This window comes from Ceratina calcarata, unplaced genomic scaffold (assembly GCF_001652005.2).
Source record: "Ceratina calcarata isolate Rehan_Ccalc_2016 unplaced genomic scaffold, ASM165200v1 scaffold227.2, whole genome shotgun sequence".
In the NCBI taxonomy this organism is placed as follows: domain Eukaryota; kingdom Metazoa; phylum Arthropoda; class Insecta; order Hymenoptera; family Apidae; genus Ceratina; species Ceratina calcarata.
In genome coordinates, this window is record NW_017144533.1 from 49,445 (window position 1) to 64,078 (window position 14,634).

A 14,634-nucleotide genomic window follows, 5' to 3' on the forward strand; every position below is an offset into this window, starting at 1 on the left:
GAGAATTCAAGATGTAATAATTATTTTCGTAATAGGCTCGTAAAATTTCTATAATTTTGGACAGTGTTTTATTAATTTAATAACTAGTAACTGTTAGAATTTCACTGCTTTGTCATTGTTTTTATATAAGGGTTCATGCTATCTTAACATTACAATGATAACTAAGTAGACAAGGCATACTATTAATTCTGTCATTAAGAATAGTTCATAGAAATGATTTAGTTAAACAGCGAAATAAAAAGTCAGCTAACCCAACAAGTATAAAGAAAAGATAATAAGTATTCGTTATCTAAACATAGCGGAAGATAATGTTGGGAATTAAAAATCGTAGAAACGGCTGGGGAGGTTTTCGTGAGAAAGATATTGCGCGACATACTTTTTGTCCATCCCGGCCTCTCTTTTATTTCTCGCGGGTTACGTAGCGAGCGTTTTAAATTAAGTCGGGGCTGTTTGCGCCGAAGGGACCTACCTCCGGCTTAGTTATATTACATATTAAAGCGGGCAAATTATGTCGCTCGCTGCGCGACGCCAACGGAATTTGCACAGACTCCGTTGTTTTTCCAAACGAATCCCGTATTCGTTCCAAAACCAAAATAACGAATTTATTCTTGTTTGCTATTTGTTCTTTGGCAGACAATTAAACTTACGGAGTGAGCCAGTAACAGTAATTGAGTATTCTATTATTTCATTAGGAGATGTGCAGATATTAATTGTCTATTTGCTGAAAGGTATTAAATTAATGTGGTCTTGTGTTTGCAGAAATTATTTTTCAATCCTTTGAGACTTTTTAATAGGATCAGTGATATAAAATTTCAGAAGCTGCATGCATGCAGAGGTTTCTGTCTACATCACATTCTTTTTTTAAAATTGATACCATGAACGTTTAAGTTCGAACAAAAATTTTGCATTGCACAAAATTTTGCAATCTAGACATTACAAGATTGCTTCTTCAAAGGATTAGTGATATAAAACATCAAAAGCTGCACTGCAATAGAAGATATAAATAACAATTAACTAAATAAATTTATTCTGAAATTTTTGTTTCATTGTCTCAAATAAGTATTCACTCAAATAGTAAATAAAGCTTGTTGCGTTTCTATTATCTGCATGCAATTCAACCTGGATTTTTAACTCTACCACATTTCGATTTGTAATTCTAGTGGAATTAATTTTACTATTAATTTTTCTGCGCTACAAAGAGCTTTTTAAATTGCATTACAACTCGTATGAACTCTCTTGTGAAGTAGAAAATTTTCAAGCTGATTTTTACTTTTCCAATTTCACTGTTAAGGTTGAAAAAATAATTCGATGTTCTTTGAAAATCCGATAGACCGTGTAAATAAGTAGGATTTCGGGTCTGACCGCACGCACACTTTTGCTCGATTATCCGGAAACGAACGGCAAATGAAATTCTCTTTTGACCCTATCCGATCGTGAGGCTAGCCGAGCGTAAAGTGTAACGAGCCATTTACGGTTATTATACTCTCGTATAATACTATACATTGCTGATAAAAAACTTATACCGCTCTTCGGTTTATACTTACAAAAAACTGTGTCACTTCTCGATTTCAATATGATTTTAAGTTTCTAAACGTTTTCGCTCGTTCTTAACGTTTATTAATAGATTACATTATTAGTAACATCAGTAGATCGCACATAACGAAGACATGGCGATTTGAAAAATGTGATTTAAATTAAAATATTTCATCGTTTAACAATTCTTCAAAATCTTTTCTACGAATATACAAAACTTTTTTATGAACGTACAAAAATTGATTTTAATATTTTTTTAATTCCGACAGACTAAAAGTAGTCTCTAAATTATAATGGAGTATGGGATTAAAGTTAAATGTTATTCCTTCGTCGTCAACTTTTGAAACGAACTTTGATCATCGTTCTGTTAGTATCTTCTAACTAGATTGTGGGTGCTTATGTATTTATAGAAATTTTTAATAATTTAACCCTTTCGCTACAGCAGTCCGTTCCGCGGGATCACTTTATATTTGTTTTTTTATTATTATTTTTTTTTAGATACTTTATATTATAATCCTTGTTTTCTATTATAGTTTTGTGCCTTACAAATACTTGTATTGTATTGTTGTATTGTATTGTATTGTTTATTTACCATCCAATAGAAAAAAATTGAAGATTCTTATTTCGTATGTAAAATATGCAGGATCTAGTTCAGTACGAGCTATTAGATTCGAAAGATATTCGAACGCCGATTATAGTCGGCACCCGTACACACAGCACGTCGCGCGGCCGCTGACTATAGTCGGTGTCCGTAGCGAAAGGGTTAAAAAAAACACAGTGTGCAGGAATATGTAAAGGAATAGAAAATATCCAAAGTAAACTAGAATTTATAATAGTTTTTATTTCATTTTATTTATAAAAATAAGAATTTGCATAAACGTCCTCAGTTTACTTCGGAACTAGTAGAGAAAAAAGGTACAGTTTTATGACGCTTCTCGGAGCTAGGCGATGTAACTTTTTAGAACTCGAGTTAACTGGAAAAATAGTCCGGAAAAATGTTTAGATACATATCATTGGCTCGGAACAGCGTCATTTGCTCTGGGATAGAATAGAGTTTGAACATTGTTCGGAGAGTAAATTTTCTCGACTCCAGCGCGAACGATATAAGTTTTCCGCAAGTTGAAGATTGCCTAGACTGGAAACGAGCGAGAGAGCCCTGATCGCGAAACAGTACATATGTATAAATTCATTCTTAGATCTCGGGACGTATCATGAAACGAATAATAGAATGAGTATTAAGATAAAATTAAATAGTATTAAATAGAATTATAATTAAATAAAAAAAGNCCCCCCCCCCCCCACACACACACACACAGAAAGGAATTCGGTTTTTATATTACATTACGCACAAAATTTTATAATAAACCTATCTCAAAACTTGAATTACATTATATACTTACTGGAGTAAGTGAATACGAAAGTAATGCATTTTTCAATACTTAGAACACGAATACCCTGTTGGGAAAAAACGAAAAACGAAGAGAAAATGAAAAAATGGCACGTGAGAAGATATCGCGTTATCGTGAAACGAAATTTTGGTAATGCCTCCAACTTTTATCCAATTATTGCTGGGATCTCATTTCGGCCCGAGGCACCATTTATTCGATGGTATTAAGCCTTTTTGCTCGACTAAGCTTTAATACCTTCAATTTCAAGCTTGGATTTTGCCTAAAATAATCCAATTTGTGCTGCACTAAGGGATATCTACTTTAGCAGAGAATATGTTTGTTTAAAATACCGTCTTGTTCGTTATATTATATTGTTTATTATATCGGTTCAGTTTTAGTGAATAAAAAATGCAACTTGCTTTTCCAATGGAAAATAAATTTTAAATTTTGATAATTAAATACATATTATATTTGAACTTAGGCTTGGATTTTGCCTAAAGTAATTAAAATTTTCAATTTATAGTACGTTCAGAAATACATCCCAAACCTAGAGAACATCAAATAACTAAAATATGATTAATGATCATTACTCGAAGACAATAATAAATGCCTCGAGATACTAGTTCCAAGCTGAACTCTTTAAAACAAAGAGACACTGCGATTACATCCAATACGGAGACTTAAATCATGTCCAGCTCAAGCCCTCGCCAAGGCGAAACACAATGCAGCGAACAAATTCAATAAGAATAGCGTCTCGCACGAATATCAGATAATCTTGTTGAAGTAACGGTCATTGAGTCTTATCGTCGCCGAGATAATTACCAAAATTACGATTCGATCGTCCGTACCGGTGATATTCTCTCTCCCGAGGAGACTGGTCGTCTCATTCCCCATTCAAATCGCTGATCCGATCTCCGAGTACCACAGGGACCGTTCAAGATTCTACTCTGGCTTCTTCTTTTCTTCTCCGTTCCAGTTGAGTCACCAAGGAACAATCCTGCGTATAGTGCTCACGAATCGATGGAAACTTAACTTTCCTTTCGAGGCTCGTTATTTTAGATTTTAACAAGAGTGCAATAACATATTTTGACAACTGAAAAATGCAATTATTATTTAATATTTAAAGTAGTTTATTATATACAGGCTTTTCTGTTCAGGGTGTGAAGGACGATGAAATTTAGATTAAAAAATTCCTCTTCCACTCTTCCTTTCAATTGTTTTTCACTTAATGAAATTACTAACGACAGACTTCCAGACAGGTAAGTGGTACATTCTTAGACACCCTATATATCAACATCCATTACACAATAACAATTAAAGAGAAGGAAGTATTATTGATGAAAGTTGATTACAAGTACTGCATCATCCATTATCTTTTCCCCGCAAGAATAGACGATAGTAATCGTATTAATTCTAACATACGACGTTACTGTCTCTCGAATTTCTTGGATCCATTCGATCTCCCGTTGAAACCTCGCTATCAATCTCTACATCTCTCGTTTTATTCCGGGACCCTTTCTCTCGGTTTAATTGCGAGCCGCATAGGGAGACGTCGGTTCAATTTTCTCGCGAGTCGACAGGGGGAATTGTCAAGATATGATAAACACCCGTCTCTCGGTTTCTGGCTGCGTACATTCGCAGCCTTATCGCCGGGCTCGATCGTAGATTTATCGGACCGTTCCTTCCTCCGTGCTCTCTCTTTTCGCAGAGAATCAATTCCGGCCGCGCGAACCTCAATCTCGATTTCGCAAGAGGGGAACACGGCCCCTCCCCCGACTTTAATACGGTCGTGAGTTAGTGCGTCTTGTCCGTAATCGCGACGAGGTCATTAATCTGGCGTGCATCGCCTTGTGTCGGACCGCCTACTAGTAGTCGATATCGATCCCACCCGGACTGTCTCCAGTTAGGGTATGAAGTACGAGTGTGTGAGGTAACTTTGTAATGCAAGGAATTTCTAAACGGAGTCATTTTTCTTAGCTGAGGCTGAGAATATTTATTTCATCGTTGGCTTTCGTGCTGTTCAGTACTCGTTTACGTGCAATTTTGAGAATAGTTTCTTACCACGTTGCAAGTACTGGCTAAGGGGCGGTTGTACGCAATTCCACCCCTTAGGGTGGCAATGGAGTAAAATTACTTTTTCTTTGTTTTACAATGTCTCTTAAATCGGATAAGTAGACTGCGGATATTTATGCAAATTTCTATTTTTATAAATAAAATTGGAGAAACTAATTGCACATAAACATTTGTTTCCACCTTTGAATATTATGAATTGTATTTAACTTTGAACATTTTATATTTATTACACATATTACCAGATAGTAACAATTCTAGTAAATACATAAAAATTCACAGTTTATTGACGAGATATCAATTGGTTCTTCAAATTGATTATCATTGTTAGGTATAATTAAGTAAAGTTGTTAAAATCGTAATTTTTACATGTGTTGACCAAAAATCTACACGTTTCGATGACCATCGCCTCTTTCGGTATCGACGGATCAATACGAGTCACAACACATAATAAAATGCATGTAAGTCAGAGACTATAAGTAGTAAAACTGACCTCGTTTCCTTTTGTTACAGGTGAGCCTGTCCAAGCATTGAAATGAATGAAGCCAGCAATGTCTACTTATGAAATCCGATCCGAACGTAAAAATAATCGTTCCGCATTCAGGTAAACAATCTTTCTCTCTGAAACTTTCTATTATTTTTCGTACTTAGAAACATCTCGAGCGGTCGTATAAGTCAGTTTAGCTACGCAGGAAAATCTGCCTATTTTTTCTCGTGACTCGCGTCATCAGCATACAATGCGAATATCCACGGTTCACGTTTCGCATAGGAACGTTCACCGTGCCATCTGTTTCACGGTGTATCCTAAAAATCAACATGTGCGCCTATACGTACATACGTCCGACGTCTGTCAAAGCGATGTATGTTAATGCGGACGCGTATTCTAATCTACATTTTATGCGAGGCCCGGTCTTTCGCCGATTTGCGATTATAATCCCGGAGATGCATGGCCTACGACTTGTGGCCCGACTCGCGATTTCTCGATTCCGTTACGACCCACGATTCCGTTCCTCCTGCATAGTTGCATATACGGTTTTTCGAATTTCTGATTCTATTTCTATGTCCACGCTTACTCAGTTTTATTTAGTTATATATTCAGTTATTTCCAGTTCTATTTAGCAGAAATGAAAATCAATCGTTTTTCGTTTTAAATCTTACAAGTATTTGATAATTATTTTATACTTTTTAAGAACGTGGTGTATTAAAAATTTTGTTTCATTTAAATAATTTCAGTTTCATGTAGTTGGTATAAGGAAATATGCGTTGGTCTTTGACTTTTCCTGGTGCCACATCTCGATGAATGGACTATAGATTATATTAGAATTGGAAATAAAAACACATGTGTGTACATATTAAAAATAGATTGCTTAGTTTTTCTAAATAATTGGTTTTCGTGAATTGGACTGAGGATCGATTGGAGAATCTCGGCGAATGTCCACGGCGGCGGTTCGTTCGCCTTCTTCATTTGCGATTCCAGCCGCGGCTGCCGATGGAAGGTGACTAAGCCCGGCGTGTTCGCGGAAAACATTGAATTTACTGGGTATTCGACATTCCGGAATTGATTAACGCTCGCGTGACGAGCCACGGACGAGACGAGCTGTTTCTTGCTCGACGCGGACGTGCGTGGAATCCTCGCCACGCAGATACCCTGCGACGGCCTAGTTGCGAGCACGTTGTCAGTTACCAGTACCGTGGAAATTCGGATTTACCGCTTCAATCCACTCCGACATTTCCACCGCTGATACACCGAATTTATTGAATTTTTTCTAGAAATAATAAGCGAGCGCGTTACGTAATTTAACTTCATTTTTTTCGTTATGTTAACTGTTCCTTATTGAACTGATATTAGGAATTATTATAAACAGGAGTATTATAAAAGATTATTATTTCTATTATTCTCCTTGTTGATCGAAAAAATGTTTCAAATAGAATGTAGGTACTCTGTTTTATAAGATGGTCCACTATAATGAAACAGAATAAATATGTTTCGTTTTTAATTGTATGTTCTCAGATATTTATGTACAATTCTGTTATATAATTCTTTTTTTCTATAATTAATTCAATAGTGACACTTGATCTTATAGAAAAACTACAATTGCTCTGAGATATGTTTTATAGTATATTTATTATCTTCGATATTTATACAATTTTGACATTTTTCTATAATCATGAAGTATTGAATGAAATTACTTCATTTTACGGAAACTATATTTGAATATATATCACATCCACCAATCTGATAGATATATTGCATTTGATTAATAAAAAAAATACTGGATTTAATAAAATTTTGAACCACACAAGAATATTGAGAGTCACAATTTTTAACAAATTGGAAAATCATGTAAAAATACATAAAGTAAATTACTAAATTACTTAAATTAAGTGCAGGATAATTATTATATTTACCGTATTTGTAGAAGATGATATTTCACGTTCACCAATCTGATATATTGTGTCGAATTGATAAAAAACAATTTAGATAAAATATCGTTGAAAGTAGACAATGGGAAGAGTGTCGACTGGATAGAAAAGGGAGGATCGTATACCTTCTTTCCTCGGATCGCGTTTACAGTTTCAATTAGCTCGATCGATAGCTAAGCCTTACGCTGTAAATTACATCGAGTGTCAACGTGACCGGAGCAGCTTATTAGCGAGCTCTGCTTTCACTCGTTCGGCCTCCTGCTCCTGCTCTACTATTGATACACGTTAATTGATTAACGCCGTGTTACGCACATACCAATGCGCGATCTTGCGCCAAAACGATTTTTCGAACTAATGAGAATCAGTAGAATACAAAAATTTGTATGAATAAAAATTTGTGTCTTTTGTAAGATTGTGTTTTTATAAGATTTCTGAAATCTAATTATTCCTTCATTTTGCATCAGATATATGTATATTATTTCTGAAATAAGTTTGTATTCAGATTTCATTTTCCAAGACAATACAAGTGTTTTATTTCGCATAAAAAACTGGAATCAATTAATCAGTCGAAGAACATTTGCTTTTTGTCCTCAAACTATTCTCATATTCGAGCGAAGAACGAACAGAGGAAGGGGTTAAGCTGTACAAACGCGCACCGCTGTGACCTTTCCGCGATGCCTCTTTCCCTGACGTCCTGCGAACCGTACGGTTCGTCAAACATTTGCGAACGAAAGAAAAGTGGCCTGTTTGGTGCAACGAAAACACGGGGAAATTACGTTGTCCGGTTGACGATGTACACTCCTCTTCATAATTCTTACGAAACTTTCGAGTACTCGTTGCCTTCCACAAATATCAAACAAATAAACAATAACGAAATGAAAAGTATAGATTTTACGTTAGAATTAGAAATAATTCTAAGCAACACGAGCTTTTTTTATAAGATAGATTTATATAGATATCGACAGTTGCTTTGATAGAGGTTTATTAGAGAGTAAATACTAAGTCTAAAATATTGTTAATGTAACATTGAACAAAACAATGAACTTCAAAGTTATGTCAGGATTTTGAATTAACACTAGATTGTCGGAACGAGTCAATTTGACTAATTAATGATTTTATTGTTGTATATATAAAGAGACTGAAATCATTTTTTTTTAAATATATGTTGATTTTTAATAGAATTATGAAATATATACAAATAGTAATTCCTTCCCCTCCTCACTTCTTAGTTCCAAAAATCCATATATGCTATACCTATTTTGTGATACCCTGGATGTGAGTCAAATTGACTTATTAAATATTTTTAAAGTTGATCGTTTTAAACAGATATTCCAGAAATTGTTTTGAATTAAGTTTCTTTAAAATAAAATTTTATTGTTTTAAAAAACTTCAATTTTGACGTTTGAGTCAAATTGATATAGAGATATTTTTAATATGACCAATAAAATGAAGGGTATTGATGTTTGATTGGAATCTACTGTTAGCAATACTGAGTTTCGTTTTTTATTAAACGATATTGATACTTTAGATAGAGTTGTACTAGAAAGTGCATGATACTGATAGAGTAAATGATACGAGTAGAGAGATCATGATTTTTATAAATATTTAGAATCAGACAGTGGGCTGTAGTGCAGTTTTACTCAAACGAAAATGCATATCCCAAGACTTATGAACGGGGGTGTACGGTACCGTTGCAATTTTTTCTGCGCGAGCTTTGTCCAGCTATCTCGACGTTTGCGACCGACCACGCGCGTGTAAATTCCCCTCCGCGCGGAACAACAGTTCCTTTTCCTAGACAGAGAGCACCGTTTCCACCTTTGTTATCCTTCAATTAACTTGGGAGACTCCACTGTAATTGTTCATCGCTTTTCTCCCGTTAATTGCCTTGTCCAAGAAAAATTCGAGCAAGAAATTTGTCTGGAACTACTATTAACACATTCGAGACCTGTGGCGCAGCTGCCGTGTTATTCAATTCTTTTATCTCGTATTTAGTAAGTAACAAACCATCGTTAAAACAGCTTTTTCAAAATATCCAAGGAACATTTAAAGGAATTTGTTTAAATCTAAACCAATGACCAAGCTGCTGCGTCACTTAGTATTGGCGTTTTTTATTTTAATAAATAGAAAAAGTATCTGAGAGATTTTTCAAAATCTGCCGAGAGTATTAAAAAGTGGCGGTATTACCGTGTCTGGTAACCGTGTGGAGGGAATAATAGTTAGCCCGGCAAGCTCCTCTCTGTTCTCTTACATGATACGAGCAGGTCGAAACTAGACCGTGAATTAGCCGGGAAGATTTGACGTTCCGGTGGCCTGGGCGAACTTTCATTAAAAGTTTCGTGACAAGACCAATCTTCGGGCTCGGAAAAAGTCGGTGTGCACCCGGGCAAAACGAGGCGTGAGAAAAGAGTCGAGATAACCAAAAAGTTTCACCGCCATCGCATGTAACTTCCTTCCTTCCTGTCTATAGCAATTTCAGCTTCTATTATAATTAACCGAGTGGTTCGTTCCTTCGACCTTTCATCGGTTTTTAATACGCGACGTCAATTTATTTTATTGAAGGAAAACAACAGGAAATTCTTAATCTCATTTTTATTTTCCAAGGAAACACATTAGATTCTTAACTCGAAAAAAAAGAGGTATATATTGAGATAGAAATTAATTTATTTTGTAGAAAAAAAAAGCATTTGATTCGTAACTCTAAATAAAGAGTAGATTTCGAAGAGAATTCTCCGTGCATTGAATGGGAACTGTGGTTGGCCGATGTAAACGTGGCTTAAACTGCGGCCGTGCACCTGCACGCGCTCACATTTTTTCCTCGACACGCCCACGCATCCTCCCACGCGCTTACATAAGTACAAAAGAACCGAAATCGTGAACGGCACAGAATTACCGGAGAAGAAACGACTTCGCATCGGCCTGTACCGGTGTATATCCCCATTCATAGGTTTCAAGACACATAAAGACCCAGTGTGAATGAATAAATTCGAACTTATAGTATGTTAATAATTAATTAAAAATTGACTTGCTCCGGCAATCTAGTATTAATAAATGCATGAAAATCCATAGCCTAATAATAATTTGATGAGACAGAGCAAGACAGATATTCATTGAAAAATGGAAAGAAACAGCCGTTTCATAAATGCGAAGCAAACTATACTTCTGAACGAAGGTGTACGTATCCCTTGGATCTTCACGGTCCGGGTTGTTGTACCAGGTAACGGCACGCGCGATAATACTTCATCCTGAACGCGATAATGATCGCGTTGCGTTCGTGCCGCGGCCCCTGCCCTCCCCCTGCGCCGCGCTAATTTTAATTACACCCATGAATAAATGCATTAATATTGCTGGCTTCGCGCCTACGCGGTGGCCGCGGTGAATATCACGCGCGAGACGAACAGGAACGAGAGAAAATCGTGTAAAACGACGTAGCGACACCTGCGAGCACCGTACCGCGTCCGACTTAAATGCCCGCTGTTATGATTAATTGTATGAGCAAAAATGAGCATTCGTTAAAACTGAAACTCCGAAATGAATGGACTGGCACCGATGAAAAATTAAGTGTCTCAGATTGACCGCATTAATTACTGTGTTTTCAACCTTCCAGATATTCTGTTTATATAATATACATAATAATTGATGTAACGTTTCATGTAATAATTGTTGTAATGCTTCAATAAGAACTGCTATTTGAAATAAACAGTTGTTTATTGATTCGATGAACAGAATCTATGCACTTAGCGTAAAACAATGCCATTATCAAACTAACAAACATTTGCCTTGTAACAAAATGAATAAATGAATGATCACAGCACTTCGTACGTATTAGTATTAAATCGATTAAAAATAGCGTGACGCGAAATTATGGCGCGGCGTGACATGGGATATGGTCATAAACGTGAGATTAAGTTTCATGGTACAGGTAGTCGGTAGCGGAATTTAGAAACGAGAATGAATGGAGTACGAACGACTATATTGACCTGAACGGCTTCCAGCCTTTTTTCCACATTTCTTATGCAAACTGTATTTCATGAATTTTAACCGCAACTTTTACTCCGAGGTATTCTTTCGTTTAAATTGTAAAGGCGCCAGCCGATTCCTGGAACTTTCACATTCCCGGCATGCCGAGCCTCTTCGTGCAGTTACCTTTATCCCTCGAAGAAGCTTGCCTGTTTCCTTTATTTATGGTCCTAAAAATGTGCCAATGCAATGTTTAGAAAACCGTGATAAAGTAATTTCACACCTTCCATCTCTTTTCCTAATTTAGTTATATTTCATTTAACACAATTATATATATGCGATGATTGAAGTATGAAGTTTATGCTTATTTCACTTTAATACATTTGGATCATTAGGGAATATATATTTACCATTTTTTTTAGCCATTATCACAAAAGTATGCAGGGTAAAAATGAATATAAAATACCATTGGAAATTATTCTCTATTTAGTAACGTCAATCATTATATAAAACATACATATTAACTTTTATTGATCGATATTGTATGATATAAATGGATTATGCGGTAACGTTTGAGAGAAAGCATCAGGTACCATTATCAAAGTTGATGATTGGCCATACTAATCTTACTCATTCTACTGAGGAAAGAAGATAAACCTATGTGCAACAGCTGCCGTGTCCCAAATTCAATATTGCACATCATTACTGCCTGTGTGAAATTCCAAAATGAAAGGAGACCGTTTAATATTAGTAATAACTTTAGTGAATCTACTGAATCTGTGAACTCATTACTATGTTGTCAAAACTCTTAAAACGTATTGGAATGTATAATTTGTTATAAGAACCACAGTAAATTTTTTATCTGACTTTGTTAAGCAATGGATAAGATTAATTTGAAATGTATAGTTACTGTGGTTGGTAATGACTCTTGTAGTTGATGCGACCATAAAAATAAAACAAACAAATAGATTAATTTCTAGATTGGAAATAGTAATCAGGTGAAGAGATGATTTGTAACTGGTATCTAATTAGTAGACAGTATGAAACTGAATTGTAAGAAGAAAATTGGTGACACGTCGTTGGTGGTTCGGTATGCTCGTACTGTTATTCAGTCACAGGCGGCATATTAAACCTTCGGAGGGTCCGGGAAAGTATTCTACGAGCGTAGCCTTAATTACCATTTCCTATGGCAAGTTACGCGCTTGCCATTCAGCCGGGGCACTTCAGCGAGAGACCGTTAAGAAGTCCGTCCAGCAATTATGACTATTCTCGTTATTCTTCTCGACTACCCATGCACGGCGGACGTTCACCATCCCGATAGAATGCAAACGATTCTCACCCTCTCATCGCCTTTCTTAATGAACGTATCCTTATTCGCGTGTTACAGTTCCGTATCACCATTGTGTATCATAGCTGCGTATCACCATTGTGTATCATATTATAGTCGCGTATTATAGTTGCATATCACCATCGTGTATCATAGTTGTATCATCGTTGCATGTTATTGTTGCATATCACAGTTGTGTATTATGGTTGCATGCATAGCATACACATCGTCGTTGACAAGTCTGATGATGTATTGTAAGGCATACAGGAGTACAATCCTAATGCGTCCATTCTTACAGCTTGAATGTATGGCCCTGAATGATACCATGGATGTTGCCTTAAAGTCAAAAAAATAAAAATAAAATAGCTGCTAAGGCAGGGTTGATATTGATCACGTTCCTTTCACTGATTTCATCTTCATTTTTTAAGAAAAGGGTTTATCTTCTCATAACAAATACACTACTAAATAGCAGCACATATAAAGGAAAAATGTACTTGAAACAGTTCCACTCTGATAACACATCTCCGTGGTTCTCTCATAAGAACCTTAATAGAGAATTTGTATCAATTATAAACCGCATTAGAGCCAACCACTATAACTCAGCAGCCTCTCTATTTCGTGTCGGCATCGTCAGTAACCCATGCTGTGAGTGCGGCAATGAATCTGAAGACCTGAATCATATTTTGTGGCAGTGCAGCCTCTGTGATTCACAAAGAGATAAACTTATTAAATATTTAAGGAAAAATAAGTTTTTCCTGCCCTTAAAGATAGAAATAATAAATAATTGCTAATGTTATTGTATTTATATCTAAAAGATTGTAATCATTGTTTTTAATAAATTGAAAATATTATTTGTAATAGTTGCATAATATGCAGCTGTAACAAACCTTTCTGAGGTTTGACAACGTTAAATAAATAAAACAGAAGACATACAGATTCTGTAAGAAGTATCAGGATAATGATTTTACAACAATGTTGCTCCAATCCTTTGAAAAGGATGTTGACGGTACACTTAATCGCGATCAGTACGTCTTTGATATAGATAGAGCGTAGCTTTTTGGTGACGAGAGAAAAGAAATCGAGGGTTGAAAGCCAGAGTCGATCGAGAAACGCGAGATTCAGACGTCGACCGTTACTCTTCCGCTTTTACAGAAATACATATATACGTATACTAACTTCCCACCGAAAACGTCAGTTACTTATTCGTCCTCCTGACTTGAGCGGATTACAATACTTACATTTAAAAAAACAAGAATTAATGAATTATCATATATAGTCATCCTTATTATATTTATAAAAAAGCGCAGTTTAATAATAACAACTATTAACAAAAACTTGAATTCAAGAAAAATTTCATTTTCTTTACTGAAACTATAATCCCAAGATGAAAATTGAATTCGTTTCATGGGTGCGTTGAAGAAGTTGACATCGCGAGCGTCTGTTCATTTAATACAATTCGAGCTGCGACACGCAGCGGGTATGCAATTGCACTTTTCCCGTGGTGCAAGATCCAAGTTTAGCGCATCTCAGATCCTCATTGCCGCTAGTAATATTTGAGTTAACCCCAATGCCCGGTTAACCCCGCTTAACGGACGATAATAAGGTTAAAAGTGTGACGAGGATAGCGATGACGATACTCAGATAATATTCCTATTCATATTCAAGTACTGGTGTCCCGTGAAGCTTCCAGACGTTTTGTTCTGTTACATACGCAAGGCTCCTGTAAATTACATGTTAGCTTTCGTGCAGTGTAAACCATTTACGCGGGGAAAAAGAAGAGAGGCATGTACAATATACATACACAACAATTCGTTTCGTAGCTGACGAGTATACATAATAATACTTAAAATTGCATATCCATCTAAAATTATTATTATTATTATATCAATGTAAAATTGTCAATAATGAACGAAGTAAAGAAAGAAGAAATAATTC

At 35.8% G+C, this 14,634-nt stretch overlaps 1 long non-coding RNA gene across 1 annotated transcript in view; it reads left to right on the forward strand.

Annotated features, from left to right (window-relative positions):
• LOC113464019 (uncharacterized) overlaps window positions 1-5,592 on the forward strand; it is a 41,907-nt gene extending 36,315 nt beyond the window's left edge. The window contains exon 3 of the long non-coding RNA XR_003388850.1: window positions 5,505-5,592. This is a non-coding gene — a long non-coding RNA (uncharacterized LOC113464019). The remainder of the gene's footprint in view (window positions 1-5,504) is intronic.
• Window positions 5,593-14,634: the final 9,042 nt, after the last annotated feature.